This window comes from Bombus vancouverensis, chromosome 11, assembly GCF_051014615.1.
Source record: "Bombus vancouverensis nearcticus chromosome 11, iyBomVanc1_principal, whole genome shotgun sequence".
Taxonomy (NCBI): domain Eukaryota; kingdom Metazoa; phylum Arthropoda; class Insecta; order Hymenoptera; family Apidae; genus Bombus; species Bombus vancouverensis.
In genome coordinates, this window is record NC_134921.1 from 11,903,203 (window position 1) to 11,918,411 (window position 15,209).

General features: G+C 39.9%; 1 protein-coding gene across 8 annotated transcripts in view; it reads left to right on the forward strand.

Annotated features, from left to right (window-relative positions):
* Pgant9 (polypeptide N-acetylgalactosaminyltransferase 9) overlaps positions 1-15,209 on the forward strand; it is a 293,850-nt gene that overhangs the window by 166,361 nt on the left and 112,280 nt on the right. For all 8 annotated transcript variants that reach the window (XM_076622866.1, XM_076622863.1, XM_076622864.1 and 5 more), the window contains one exon: positions 10,785-10,882. The gene's annotated coding sequence lies outside the window, so the exon portion shown is untranslated. The remainder of the gene's footprint in view (positions 1-10,784; positions 10,883-15,209) is intronic.

The window sequence follows — 15,209 nt, forward strand, 5'->3', positions numbered from 1 at the left end:
ATGATCCTAGCTACATAGATGCGAAACGAGTACCCTAACTTTGAATACGAATCGATATCATTTAGACTTTCTTTCTCCCGTTGTTTTATCAGTTGTATTTATTTATAGTTAATTGCGTTCTGGTCGTCTATGATTTTCGACGTTTGCACGCGGTTTGGTTTAACGACAGCTGCGCTTGTTTACAGAGTCTATTTGTTCACAGATTGTTTGCATTGGTGGCGATCAGTTAACAGCGTAAATTTCGAATATGCCAAATACTTTAGCATTTGAGATTTGTGAAAGGATTGCTTCCGATTAAAATATCACGAATCGTATTATGGAAAGTTCGAAGGAAAAGTTACATTCTATCGTTTACTCTGATTTTTTTTTTTAATTTTCCTAGACAATTTAAAGTCTCGCAGATTCGTCTTACTACGTATGTCGTATCACCCTGCAACAATTAGTTGGATAATACTTGGTTGGTCAGTGTGTTTGTCCTTTCGTTTGATTATCGATCCTGAAGAGCTAAAGCTTCGTTTCAAACAGAAAAGGGACGATGGTGATTAACGACGTCCAGAAACGTCGCTAGTCGCCTATGCGTGTTCCCGTTATGATACTGGACCTCGTTAATCACCGTGTCTCCCGAAAACTTGTTTAAAATAGAAATTTTCATTAGCAACGTTTCCTCGAAACTGTATCCTTCCTTCTGCTGTAGTTTTTCGCTTTTCTTTTACACGAAATTCTTAGAACCCTTGCTACATCCACGAGCTCTTATCTTTTGTTCCAGTTCAGTCGTTTTAAATCGATGGATTGGTATTCGGCCCCCTTTCTTACGTCGCTATGATCGAGCATTAATCAAGCAGCATTTTGGAAGTTTTATCTTTTCCCCTGTGATGTAGGTCATCATTCATTTACGCTCCAGCTCCATTATAATTTTTCAGCTTTACCATCAATTTATGGTCCTGAGTCAAAATAAAATTGTTTGGTCGTCGATGCATAGCGTAGTTTGTCTCGCGATCTTCAATATGAAATCGATCATTGTCATTCTGGAGAGACTTTTCTAAGGCAATTTCTAGTTCTAATACATCTTTTTTAAATTCTTGCATTTTATGCAGCACGTAACGACTTGAAAATTTTACTGTCAGTTTCAAACACAGAATTGGTCGTATAATTAGGATCTTATTCTTGGATTTAATCGGAGACGAATAAAGCTTGTTAATTTTAGTAGATGGTAAAATATTTTCGTATACTCGAAATATCGGTCACAGCGATAAAGACTCGACACATTCAATTAGCACTGTGAAATTTCGTCGGGTGTCAGAACTGAGATTTCACCAAAATGTCAGAACAGTCGGAACGTAAATTCAAAATTCGTCGCGATATCAGATTGTCTGCGTATCGTGGAGACTGGCAGCGCGGTCGAAAGAGGGTTGGTAACGCGCCGGTATAGTCGTACGAACGCCAGAAACGCCGCGGAAACAATGAAGAGACGAGGCTATGTAAAGAGACGATGTTGCAACGGCCGCTTAGCACAGAGACAATGAAGTTTATGCGGTGCCGAGTGCCGTTATCTTATGACGACGCGGGGGATTAAGTTTCAAGCACCGACGGAGCTTGCACTTCTCGCCTGCTTATGGCGAATGCTCAGAAGCGTATTCGTATCCCAGAGTAATTCTCAGTTCACCCTCCGTTTCCTCTTCGTGGATTGTCGCGACGATAAGAGCCGATGTACGGCAACTCGCCGCTACCTGAGTTTCGATTTCAATTTCCCGTTATAGTTAGAAAGTTGATTTCTATTCCAAATGTATTGGCTTTTTCCGTAGTTTAACTCTTTATCCGATGCAGACCGAAAAGAGAACGCTCCTTCGCTTAGAATGCAGATATTATACGATGTCACTGTATTTGCAGAAATTGTGTCAAAATACGAAATATTATTTTGTATTTCTATATTTCTATATTTATTATTGCGAACGTTTATGAAGTTACGAGAAATTATTTTACAGGAAAATGTCTACTTCTGTATCTACAGTGAACGAAGAACGTCGTACTATTATTTTATTATCAGATACAGTTGCTATTGTCCTATTTGAAATTTTTCGTAATCAAATCTGCCTCTAACACGATTACGTGTAACATCTTTGAACGATATTTAGTATGGTAACTCTGTTATCGCACGTATATGCATGTTCTTCGTTCATAATCGATACGATTTACGTCCGAATGATGCGAACTTGATGAACATCGTACCACCTCGGAACGCAACAGAGTGCAGGTTGAATCGAGTTCCCGGGACGGGCGTATAAAAAGTTGTTGGACGTTAATGGCTCGGTAAAGATTACGGGGCGGGTAGACAGCTCGTGGCGGGAGGCAAAGGACAGAGTGCCGTTATTCTACGCGTCGTGATGCACCGATACCACGGGCTGTTCGTCTACTATCCCGTCAGGGGAGCCAAGTTTTCGCTGAATTATGCATGATCCCTCTTCCTTGTCCTCCATGATAGCCGGCGACTAGCCCAGCCGCCTCTTACGCCACACTTTATTTAATAATAACGACACTTTCGTTTCACCTCGTCCCTTATCGGCGTTCCGTCGTTTCCACGGAAGTATGTCTGTGTAACACCGCGTTTACCGGGTCTCTCGTAAGAAGGTTAAATTTAAAGACTATAGTCCGCGAAATTCTTCGAGTGGTCCGTGAGTGGAGTATGGATTTTTATGCAAACTCATACTTCCGCGGATATAATTAAAAATGTAGCATCGCAGTAGGATGTCAGCGAAACGTTGGCGCAAAGTGCAAGTGTGAAGCGCAAGTGTAAAGCGCGAGTGTAATGTGCAAATGCAAAGTGCAAGCGCGAAGCGCAATAGCTACGCGATTGTTTCTGGAAAACCAATCTCATAACGCTCGCTAGGAAATTATTTTACCTACACATCGTGTATTATGGCAAGCGCTATACGTTGGACACTTTATATACCGTTTCATATTGTGCGCATTTTGTACAATTTCGCACTTTGAATTTATTCAAACGAAGGATTAAAAAATGTTCGACAGTGCTGTTTCTCACTGTATCTCTATTACGAGGTAATTCGTTCATTGGAGAATTGTTTAGGCGTTTGAAGAAATTCGTAAGTGGAAGGTTGAAGGAATGAGATAAAATTTCATATTCTAATTCGGCCTGCTTATTCGTCTGAAATAACGAAGAGGCTATGTACATCCATTTCGGCTACTGCGTGTCGCTTAACTCGTGCGAAGCCCATTTGTTCATTTTCTTTACTTTTCCTATTTGCATCAAGTGAATAATGGTAGGTGGCCTACTTTCATTTTAAACGCTACTTCTCGCGCTCTTTGTCGCCAATTACTCTCAGTAATACGCTCTCGCCACTATTTTCAAAGGTTTCATTTTTATTGTGAATTTTTTTCAATTAAGATATTTTTGAAAGAAAAATAAAAGACTATCGGCAAAAATATCACGTCACTTTGAAAAGGCACAGACAAGTCAGATTATTAACAAGGAAATTGGAATATCGAGCGTTCTGCGAACTGGTTGCAAAGAAATCCTATCAAGTTCTGTTCGACTTCGACATTGTATAAACTAAAAATTTAAAACCTAATTGCGTGGCAGAGAAGGCAGGCCTTCGACGGATGTTAAATCCTCGTCTCTATCTCCGGCGAAGGGAAACTCTTTACAATACTGGTTAAAAAGCTTCCTTTGACTGTGATGCACATTGCATCGTAAGAATTAAGGTCGAGAGCACGCAAAAGATGGCGTGAAAAGCGAATGGCGTGTTCCTCGTTGACCGATCGTTTATTTAAAAATAGATGAAATTGAGGGCAAATCGATGCGCCTGTTTTTAAGTTCCAGTTATAATTAATATCCGCACAAACTAAGAAAATCACTTGCCAAAGAAAAGAGATTATTAAATTTCGGTATGTAAAAATTTCACTATTTTAGATATTTCACAATTTTCAAATTTACTAATCATCTTTGTTTTATCGAATCTCTTGTCGTAGTTTTACATTATCAATCGTATTGTGCATTCATCGTTCACCTCGTGAATTTCAATTTTTGTCACTCGTTCACTTAGGGAAACGTCTTTCGTACTTTTCATACTCTAACTTTTTAATTGCCCGTATTTCGAACGGTCGATCGAGATGAATCGGAATGCGAAACGATGGTTGTCGAAAAAATGCAGTTGCTACGGTTCTCTGGCTGAATTTACAAGCGGGATTAGCCTAATGGGTTAACCATGTAAACGCAGATTCGAGAAACGGGGGAGGAAGATCGACGATGGACCGAACGTGTCGTGTTCTAGTAGACTCGAGCGTATATCTTTCGTCGTTAGGCATAAAAGATGGTTCTCAGCTTTGGGGCAGGGTCAATAACGCGTGGATAGTCGATACACGATTTTTTATGAAATCGTATGGATAAATCTAGTGGTTATTCGTCCATCCGAAAGAGGCAGGAGTTATCGTTTTACGCAATTCAATCGACCAGTGGGATATTAAAGAGTATAATAATTACTTTTGCGGAATAAAATCATTTTCTGTTGCATATAATAATTTTTCAAAAGAGAAAGAAAATACCATATGGTACTTTCGCGAGTACAGAGAAGTTTGGCATATTTATAAATGAAAGGATCGCCGCTGAAATCACTTGTTTAGACGATCAACGAGATTAGACGTCGGAAACTCTAAATAAATAACTTTATCAAACATCGGAAGAAGATTTCGATAATTGAATCGTGGGGGAAGCTTCTATTTTACTAAACCGGGTCTAATTTGCCGATTTTCAATTTCGAATGACGACAAATAACGGTGTGGTATTGCGGCTAAAGTGCCTACTTGTACGGAAATTACATTGGATAGGTATCAAACGAATCGGCTTTTTGCATGCAAATATCCAAACAGCTAGTGCAATGTTAATAATGCAGCCGAAATAAACGTCAAGAGCTGGTAATTTACGCTCGAGTTTGATTAAGAGATCCGTTCGTTTGCTCTTTCACGGCGTTGTTCGCCGCTTGTAAATGCGTTCGATCAGCGAACGTGTAATTCCATGTCGCAAGAGAGCGAAGGAAAAAAAGAAGTGAAAGATTCGAAGAGAACCGTGTTTGTTTTAAGTTTCTCCTTTTCCTTCTTCGATTTATGATCGTTTCTTAAGCGACGATTGGAAAAATCGCTTTGTCCGTCGAGTCAGTGTAAATGTCAACGAACCAAAGGTTTCTGTTGTGTAATTTGCAAGCAGAATTTAACGATTTGAATCATGTGGACGAGTAAACGCAAGAGGCAGTGCAACGGTTACGTAAAGGTAGACAAAGTAATTGCAAGTATGAACGTGTTCCTCGGTAGTTATTGGCTGCGAATAATCGATGGATATTTCTCACAGCAGAAGCGATAGGCACGCTTTGTAAATCTATTATGTTGTTAAGAAATGTATCGAGTGGTGTGATTAACATTTTATTCTTGGAAATTGATTGGAATTCGAGCAGAATTCGAATATGAAACAACATACCCACGCGTAAAATCCGAAAGGAACCCATTTGCTTAAAAAAAAATGCTGCAATCCGCTCGGCAAAACCAATCTTTCAAACCTCCATAAACACATTTCATCGGGGATATCCGTCAGAACCTCGGCAATATTTTTCCTCGCCAGAAAATCCGTCAAATACCCCATCGAAATCAAAACCTGCTCTCGCAGTCGTGAAAAAATAATTCCGTTTCGTTCGTATGGATCCTTTTCTCCCCCCCCCCCCCTTATTCCTCTCCCACCTTTAAAAAGTCACAGTCAAGATTTCTCCATCGGGCAAAGTACCGATGAACTCGCAAATAGTATTAGCGAAATCACTTGGAAAGAGCGCGGAAGGGGATTTTCCACGGTCGATCCCTTTCGTTCGAGGTTTCTGTCGGAACGAATTCGAACGTTTGTAGCAGACTCGTCGGCTCTCGACTTTTAGAGCCTAGCTATGGATCGAGGCCAATAAAATGCAGATAGTTAATCCTTAGCTTTCACCTTTGCCCTTTCATGCCTGAGTTTCTCGATCGAAATTTATCTGAAAACGTCTCCGAATGGACACGGAAAAGCTGGAGAAGGGAAAAAGCTAGGCTGTACATCGTTAGCGCGGAAACGGTTTGGCGGATCGAGGGTCGGCCACCGAATACAACGACTGCTGGTTCCGCCGTTAATCGGTTTGATTCGCAGCGATGAATGCGCCGCAGCGACAAATTGCTAGGATCACGTTCGAACGCCGTCACGCTCCGCAAAATCCGCTTTGAAACGCGCGCCCGCGATCCACGAGGCAAAAGAGAATTGCGGTGTATCAGGTTGAAAGGAAGAGTGAGAAGCGTTCAGGTTTAAAAAAAAACCATACAGAGCGGCGGGACGGGGGAGAAAAATCGACAAACAACCGCGTGACATCGATGCCGCGGAATTCGACTCATTTTTGACAAACTATTTTGCCTCGCTATTTCTCTCGCCGTCCTTGTTTTCATTGTCTTTTCTCTCGTCTTTCTTGCTTCTGTCTCCTTTTCTATCTTTTTTTTTTGTATTTTTACTGATTTGGGATTGTTTGGCCGAAGCATTGGAGTGGGACCTTTTCTCCGTGTTCGTAATTACAACTGCAACTATCGTGGGTTTGTATGCCGCAGTTTGAGGGAATTGGATTTTTTCCGTGTATTTAAATAAATGAAAAAAAGAAAAAAAGACGTGCTGGGTGAATAAAAATTTTGCGTATGATGGAAGAAAGCTGATAAAATTGATAATAGGATTTAGCTTCCAAATAAATACTTGCTCATTTTTAATTCGAAGGGTTTCAAGAAAATTATGTAAAGTTCGATAATTGTATATTCTCTTGTAATATTCGACACTGTGTAATTTCTTTTATCTCTCGGATCGCATTCTCTAGAATCGTCCGTATCGTACTCGCGTCTCCACTGAAAACCCAAAATATCCGATAGACCTGAAAATTCACTTTTGGATACATTTCACCGCGATGCTGCGGGTTTACTAGACAGTTCTCGAGCAAAAAGAATCATAATGGAAAATGAAGAATTTTTTATTTTACGCGACTTGTCTAGCGCGCGCACAAAGCCTTATAGTTCCCCTTTGAAATTTCACATGCGACTTCTCTCCACGTGCAAAAGAGACGCCGGTAAAAAAAGTATGGCCCGCGTATGTGTAATTCAGTCGCAACGAATGCTTGTAACGATTCCAAGGGCCGGATAGAATAACCGGCCTCGTTTCTGTGTTACTTCATGCGCGAACACCGTGTAATACGACACTACGCTGTTTTAAGAAGTTGTGTTTTCCAAGGACCATTTTCTTGCTTGGTACACCGGTTGTTCGTTGTTCGCATTAACGGCTATAACGCTATCGCTTACAGACGCATTAACGTAGCGGCATTGTTCGGTGAATCCGTAGGTTTCTTCGTTTCTTCGCGTGTTTTCAAGCTCCTCCGTGCTGTCTTGGGATTTTTATCGGTCTACAGCGATCTTCGAAAGCGTTGGTCTTTCTTGAAAGCTTTTGGGAAAGGAAACTTTGGGAATCGCGGGGAGAAAGTTAAGACGCGAGACGTCTCGGATTTCCAAGTTTTCGGATTTTTCAACGAATCACTTCTAAGGAATTGTTTTTTCTTTTTCTGCAACACGTGATTTTTTTAGACTCTAACATTTTCTTCTTCTTTTTACAAAGAACCTCTATCGTTTATGTTGGATCTATTCTGGTTTCCGTAATACTCGCGGTAGAAGTAATGAAAACTGATGGTAGTTTAAAATTTCGAACGTATTTTCATTTGAATGAACTGGTTAAATTAAGAGATCGTGGCCTTTTCATTTTTAATTATCAAAGATTTTACGTCTGTTTTACTGTTTTCATTAATTGTGCAAACGTCGCTGAGGTATCAATTTCATTTGCTCGGAGACAATTACTAATGTGTAGAATTTCGTGGTATCATATTTTATGGAACGTAGATTGATCGGTTCTACAGATACATTTTTTATATCGAATGAATTCGGTTGCAACAGTTATACTCCAGTCTCCTTGAATAATTTATTTCACACATAGTACAAAGAAACAAATATTGGATTGGTATCTAACAAAACTATTCTCTCTTTCGCTCAAATTTTGATACATTCGATACTCCATACAGAATTTTCACAGGTTCAACAGTTTTTTATTTCGTAGTAAGCGAACAAAGAGATTTGTTATCGATATTCAGGTTCGTATTAATTTTTTTTTTAGCAAAAAATTCTATTTAAAAATGCTGGATAAATACGCGTAATGAAATTTACGAAACAGAGTGGGATTTAGGAACTGATAATTTATATTTGGTCGAATGTAGATCGATCTTCGTAAAGAGCGAAATTTACATCGTCATTAGAAGCCATGACACGTTATAATTAGCATTTCTCTTCGTCTCGGCGCGAAGAACAAAAACCAAACACGTGATTTCGCGTTCACGACTTACCTTCACTTTCTAACTTATTGCTCGCCTTCTATCTGCTAATTTACATACTTCTCGCGTTACACCAACACGGTACATCGTCGTTGCATCCCAGCGAGCTTTAGTGCATTAGCAACGCAATGGAGAAAGGAGAACCGTTCTCGTTTCCGCCTTGTTATGACGCTGAACACGGGCTCGCCTCTCCAATACGACGCCGCGATCGTTTCCTTCCAGTCGAGTATCTCTGATGCCACTTTTATCGCCGAACATTCGACTACTTGAACTACTTGAACTAACGTAAGGTGTTCGGTTTGCCAGGAAGGTTACCATATCCCTCCAGTTCAGAAACCTCGGCAACCTTATCTCTTTTACAATAATTTATTACAATATGACTCAAAATTACCTTTTGGAAATACCAAGTTCGTAACATGTCAAAAATAGCCTTCCAGGCGATCGTCGTGCTGTAAGCTTTCCCGACGAAAGCCTCGCATAGTTGTTTGAACGATATATTTCGAAGGTAAAAAGAATATATTCCAATACTAAACAAAATACGTAAGATTAAGTATATGTATATGTAATAATCTAGTTGTAACGAAAGTATGAACGCGAAAGAGACTATAAGTCGTGTCTTTATCGAGAATGTGGCCTCTGGTCGTATCTCTACCCTCTGCCAATACTGTAATCACCCTGAATCTCGGTCAATTACTCAAAACTCGCGTCTCGCATCGACATTCACCTCGTCGCTGCTATTTCCTCTCCTTTCCTGCGATCGAACAGTTTGCACCGGCGTGAAATTACAAGCGAGCTCATGCACATGCATTGTACACGATGCCACGCGAAACTGCCGTTACGTTGGTCGTACTCGAAGGATGAGACTCGGTTGTTCCATTCTTCGTTATACGAGCGAAGAAACTGTAGAAACGTGGAGCACTGGGCGAAATCAAGAAGGTTACGCCGCTAGGCGGAATTACTTCCGTACGATCATAATTCCCGTAGACGTACGTACATCCTCTTTCTCTCATCACCCTTTCTCCTCGTCCTATGGCTTTCACGTTGTTACACCGCGAAGCTCGGTCAGAGTTTCGGGTTTTCACTGGCTTCGTCGTCCAACGACGTTTAATATCCGTACGCTGGATTCAAAAGCCTCTTTTCCGGCAGCTGAGCAGCAGACGCCATTGTTCAGCCACGCTCGACCTAAAGTCCCTTTTCCCCCGTGAGAGAGTTATTTATACGCTTAAAAATTAATCCGTCACGTTAAAAGTCGTGCTTTCGTTTACAGGGCTGCTTTCTCGCGATCTAGGCTAGTCGGCTACGTGGCTGCTGCGTGTTATTTTCGGGGATGAATTGGGTTCCGTCGTTGAGCTTTTCTTAAGGGATCGAGGGCGAATAGAGTGCCTGGAATAGTGTACCTAGCTTGTTTGCTAGCTTGTCGCTGTTTTCGTACACAAAATTTGTTTTACGTACACGCGCACCAAGCGGAGGTAGTTTCGTGCAGCGTCGACAACTCCAAGGTCCTTTTATCGTAACATAGGCTGCAGTCAACTTTTAAGAAAATGATTCGTAGTATAAACGGAACTTGATAAAAATGATGAAAATTGGTTCGCCGAAATGTGGCGATGAGCATCGACAAGTCACAGAAAGAAAAATATCGTAGGACAACAAAAAACTTTTTCTTTCCTTTGTATACGCGTTTAACGTTGCTTCAGCAGCGCGGGCGATTAGCAACGTAGCACAGTTAACAGTCTACAGTTTCAGATACAGCGTTGTAGATCCGAGGAATTAAAAAAGCTTCGGTAGACTTTGGATAGAACCCAACGATTTGGTTATATCGTTAGGCAGTTTAGGGATTTTGAAACGAAAAATTGTCCACGTGCCTGAAACAATTTTTCTGTATTTATGCAGTTCTTTTGTCGAGAATCGTTATTGGAATGGGGAAGTAGTAAAGTGTTCGTGCGTAGCATAAACGATCGCCATTCAAGATTAAACGTACATGCTCGCGAACGCAAGATTACAGGATATTGCTGCGTATTCCGTAGGCGAGTTACGCCGGCAGATATTTTATCTATGATAATTTATGACCGTTTAAATCTTAGAAATGAAATAGCGTTGGACGTTTTATGATTTTATCGCGCTACGAGTGTGGATAAGGATGCTTTATTTTCGGATCTAAGCGGTTCGTTTCTGACAACATCCATCTGTCGGTTGTTATAGCTACACGAACGTGTTATATTATATCCCGTGATTTATGACTGATATTATTATACATGTTTCCTTATACCATACTGTTAATTTATGGATATCATAGATTTTCTACTTAGTTAAGCATAAACAAATGTATTATATTAGTACAACGAATTGTATTTTTTGCTGTTCCAGGATAACGTGTTGTTCAGTGGGAGTTTACGAGACAATACTTTTCACTTAAGTAAGGATTTACCAACCAACCGCTGTGTACATTTCTATAAGCAGTATCGGTGAGTGAATTTAAGTAGCAAAAAAATTATAATTCTCTTCTATTTTCCAGGCTCTTATTTTACACGCTCTTATATTTTTCTTTTTTCGTTGAACCTATAGAAAAATAAAGGAAAACCAACGATCCGTTAATTATTCCATGATTAATCGCTAACAATTTCTTCCACTTACGTTACATCAAATAATACCAAAGTCTCGATGCATCGTTTTAATGCAAAGTATCGATACCCGCTTACTTCCAAACCATTTACCATTTCTCTCGTTTCAATGAATCAAATAATCAGTCCATTAATTCGCACGTGACCGGGTCGAGTAATGTCCATCGTGCTCGTTGGCTCCACGGCTGATAGAATCGTCCTGGCTCCCAGCAAGGAGCACGGACGGTTGAACGAAGGGGTGGCCTGATAACAAAACTCGTCTGGATGAGGGATATTAATGCTCGCGCGAAGACGGCTTTAATAAGTCCGCGACGTAATGAAAACCATTCATATAAAAGTTTCCTGCGCGAGGTGACGCTTTAATTGAACGCAGCCACGAAGAGGTCTCGGCACCCCTCCATCCCCGAGGCTTCCTCTTTCTTGTGCCGAGCTGTAACAAGATGTCAGAGATTACCCTGGCTCGCTTTCCCTCTGCCACCGCCACTCTGCCTCTTTTCCTCTTTTCGACTTTTCTTTTCCCCAACGAATCCACCGGTTTTATCTTTCTCGTAGAAGTTTCCACGCGTTCTCTCCCTTTTCTCTCCGTTCTTACCTTCGGGTAGGCGACTTTCATTAAAAATTTTCTGTTGGTCGAGCCGATGGAGCCGTTTCCTCTGGAACGTTTCAATTGATATCGAGCCTACCATTCAGTCGGGAACAAAGGGTAAGAGAATCGCGGCCGGGGATGGGCCGACTTCATCGGCAAAATTGGGTTTTTCTTCTTCGAACAGCCAGAGCCCAGGCTATTAAAAAGGATCCTGCCTTTCAGATTGGAGGTGTAAATGCGGGTTTGATGGGAAATTGTTGATGGCCGAACAGCGACAATGAGAATGTTCGAGCGAAGCGTGCTTGCTGGTTTCAGGCTGGAAATAGGATGGCTATTATTATAGATGGCTATATATATATAGCCACGATGGTTCTTTCAATTGATCGAGAGTGTGTACAAAGTTATCGAAGATAGCTTTCTTTTTTATCCAAAGTGTGATTGCGACAGGCGTAAATTTTTCAGTGTATGTTCGAAAAAGTGACGAGATCGTTGAGGGCTTTTAAAAGCAAGTGGAACATTTATGAAACTGTCCGTTTTTAATTGCACGATTTTTTATGGGTTATTTGATAATATTCTTAAAAGTATTCTGTACTGAAAAGAACGCTAAATACCTATCCATTTTGATTTTTGGAATGGAACAAGTATTCGATAACTTTTAAAGAAATTAAGGAATGTGAAACGCTTTTTCATGAAATATTTCCACATGTATTTCGACATATTTTTGCAAGATTAAATATTCTCTCTAACTTGACAGCTTTTTTATATTCTTGACTCGATTTGCTTGACAATTTCGACCGGTTTATGTTTCGATGTTTCTGTCAAAAGTAATCTTGGTACGTAGAGCGGAATTTAAACGCGATATTCCGCGGTAAGCGTCAGTTTTCATTTCTCGTCGACAACATTTTCGCTGTTTAATTTCAGCATGGTCAAAAGTGACGGGCTTTAAGGAACAAGAAAAATCCGCGAGACTTTTTCGCGAATATGGCCGTCTTTCGCACCACGTGATGCTTTTACTTTCTGCTTCCATCCCCTGTTTTCTTCTTGCTACGTTTCTCGTATCTTTATCAACTTTTTACGAGTATCCTCTGCCCGCTTGTTTCCATAAACGGGGTTTGCCGATTTGTTACCGTTCCGGTCCTTTTCAGCGTCTTTTGTTTCCTGCTTTTTATCCTCGATTTTGGTCTTTCTTTCCTGGGAAATTTATCTAGGAAATAAATAGAAAACATCGTGAGATTCTCGCGATACATTTAATTTAAATTTAATTTATTACAACGATAATAAATATTTAAAGAGTCGTTTCGTTTGGGAAAGGAATATAATTTCTGGTTCATGTCAATCTTAACTTGTATAAAATTATTTTATTATTATCCCGAGTAATAAAATTCATATTTAAATACTTGATAAATGATCGTATAAATGTTGACGAAAAATATGATCTAATAAAGAATTGCAAAGTTGACGCAACGTTAAAATATATTTTAAAAGGTCTTCGGAAGAACGAAACATTGAACGATGCAACGAGTATCGTTTCTTCGAGTGATTTTCATGCTCAATGTTAGAAATAGTGGCCGTCGTGATAATTCTAGTAGTTTGCTGACTTGAGTTGGATAAATTTTCACGATCGTTTCGCTGTCAACAGTTAAATACTCGAATTTGTATAAACTTGACTGGTGCATTGGTAATCATTTGCACTTTAACGCTTGCGGTGCATTCGTGTGTACATTCCGATAGTCCCCGTAATCAGTCGTATGTTTCGTCGTTGTTTCCCGTGATATGTACATGAAACGCCCACCATACGGAATATTAGTATTTGTCGACGACACGTGCTATCACCAATAGGACATTCGGTAACTTGCATGTCCGTGTGTGAGACGTTCGAAATTAACGAAGCATCGACTCGTGTCGATTTCTTTACTAGTGCGTCGTTTCAGAATAACGAACAACGTTCTTCACAACGCTACGTTATTAATATTAATAATACAATATGTAGTAATAAAAGAAAATTTTTTTCAATCGGGATCTCGGTTTCGATAAAATTGGATTCGAAACAGACCAATCTATCAACGGATCCTAGGTTCGATTTTTTTCGGAAACGAATCCTCAAAAGCAAAACTTTTATTCTGCGGTTATTTGTAGAGCCCTTGTTCATAGAATGCTCTCACATCTCGTTGTAGTACAGTTATACAATCTATAGTTAACAAAGTACATATATACATTTCCAAACTCGATTCTTTCGAAAACGAAACGAAAAACTTTTACTCTACACTTTCTACTTATGTTTGCTTTAAAATACCCTCGTATCCAATAGTAATACCATTATACAGTCTATAGTTACCGAAGTGCACGCGTGCTCGATGAATTTTCAAACTCAATTTCCTGCGCTACCCCCTGAAAACAGAGTTCGAATCGAAAAAAAACTTTAGCCTCTTCCTTATTATTATTATATAGAATAATTTCCTTTATATCAGTCGTATAGAAACAGCTTGTATTTAAATTCGCATGCAATTATTCTCGTATTATTAAAAAAAAAAAAAAAATCTGAGCGTATTTCAACCCTGAAAAAAGCTGGCTCGTGGACAGGTGGCGAAGCGTTACGCGGTTGCGTTCTCGCGGATACGTTACAAACAAAGGAGTTACCGCGAGAAATATGAAAAAGAAAAAGAAAAAAGAAAAAGGAACGAGTTGACTCGGCCGTTGCAACAAGATTAAACGCATAGTAGTCCGTATATGCGCCTTCTTTCATCATTACCGACCAAGGGTTAATTAAATTCTTGCCATGTATTTCATTAAAACGTCGAATAACAAATGCCGACGGTTTCGAGCGTGCCCAAGCAACTTTTTACCGGTAAACGAAATTTTCTGTAACGAGAGGAAAATTTCCGCGAAGGTTTGCGCACGGACAGAAGGGATGCCGTGTTACGAGGGTGACGTGACTTTCCGCCTGTTTTTTCGGACTCGGATGTTCCGTGCATCCTCAACCGTGTTTATTCGTTTAGCTTTGTCGGTTGAAACGGGTGCGAGATTTTAATCGGGCTTTCTGTAACCTCGCACGTAATTCTACTTCGTCCTTTTTAATTAGGAGAATGAAAATGGTTAATTGGGAGGTTTTCTGAGTTACCGTTACGGAAGCTCGTGTTTCGCGGAGTTAAGCTACTTCATATTTATTTTGTGAACGTTTGTGTGAAGTAATAGGGGCATAATTTAGCGCATTAGTTTACCGTAATGAATTCATCGGTCTGCTTTAGCGTACGGTGTTACATAAAGTGTATTCTAAACTACATAAAAATTACCTTTTCAGTTATTCGTTTAGTTTAGTTTATCAAATAAAGTTCCGAACTATGAGTTTTGAGAAAGATGGCATCTTTTCCAACGAACTTCTCCAAATTTATCTCGCAAAGAAACGTTCGAATTTGTATTAACCAGTTGCTGAAATGTAAAGTTTCTTAATTACCAGAGTTTAAGAAAACGTAAGAAGAGGTAATATTTCTTGTATTTGTACTGTAATTGTGGGCACTGTGAATTCCTCGTGTAACATTAACTCTTCTTAAGTTCGTTTAACTGTTGAGCCGTTTGTTGGATTTGGAA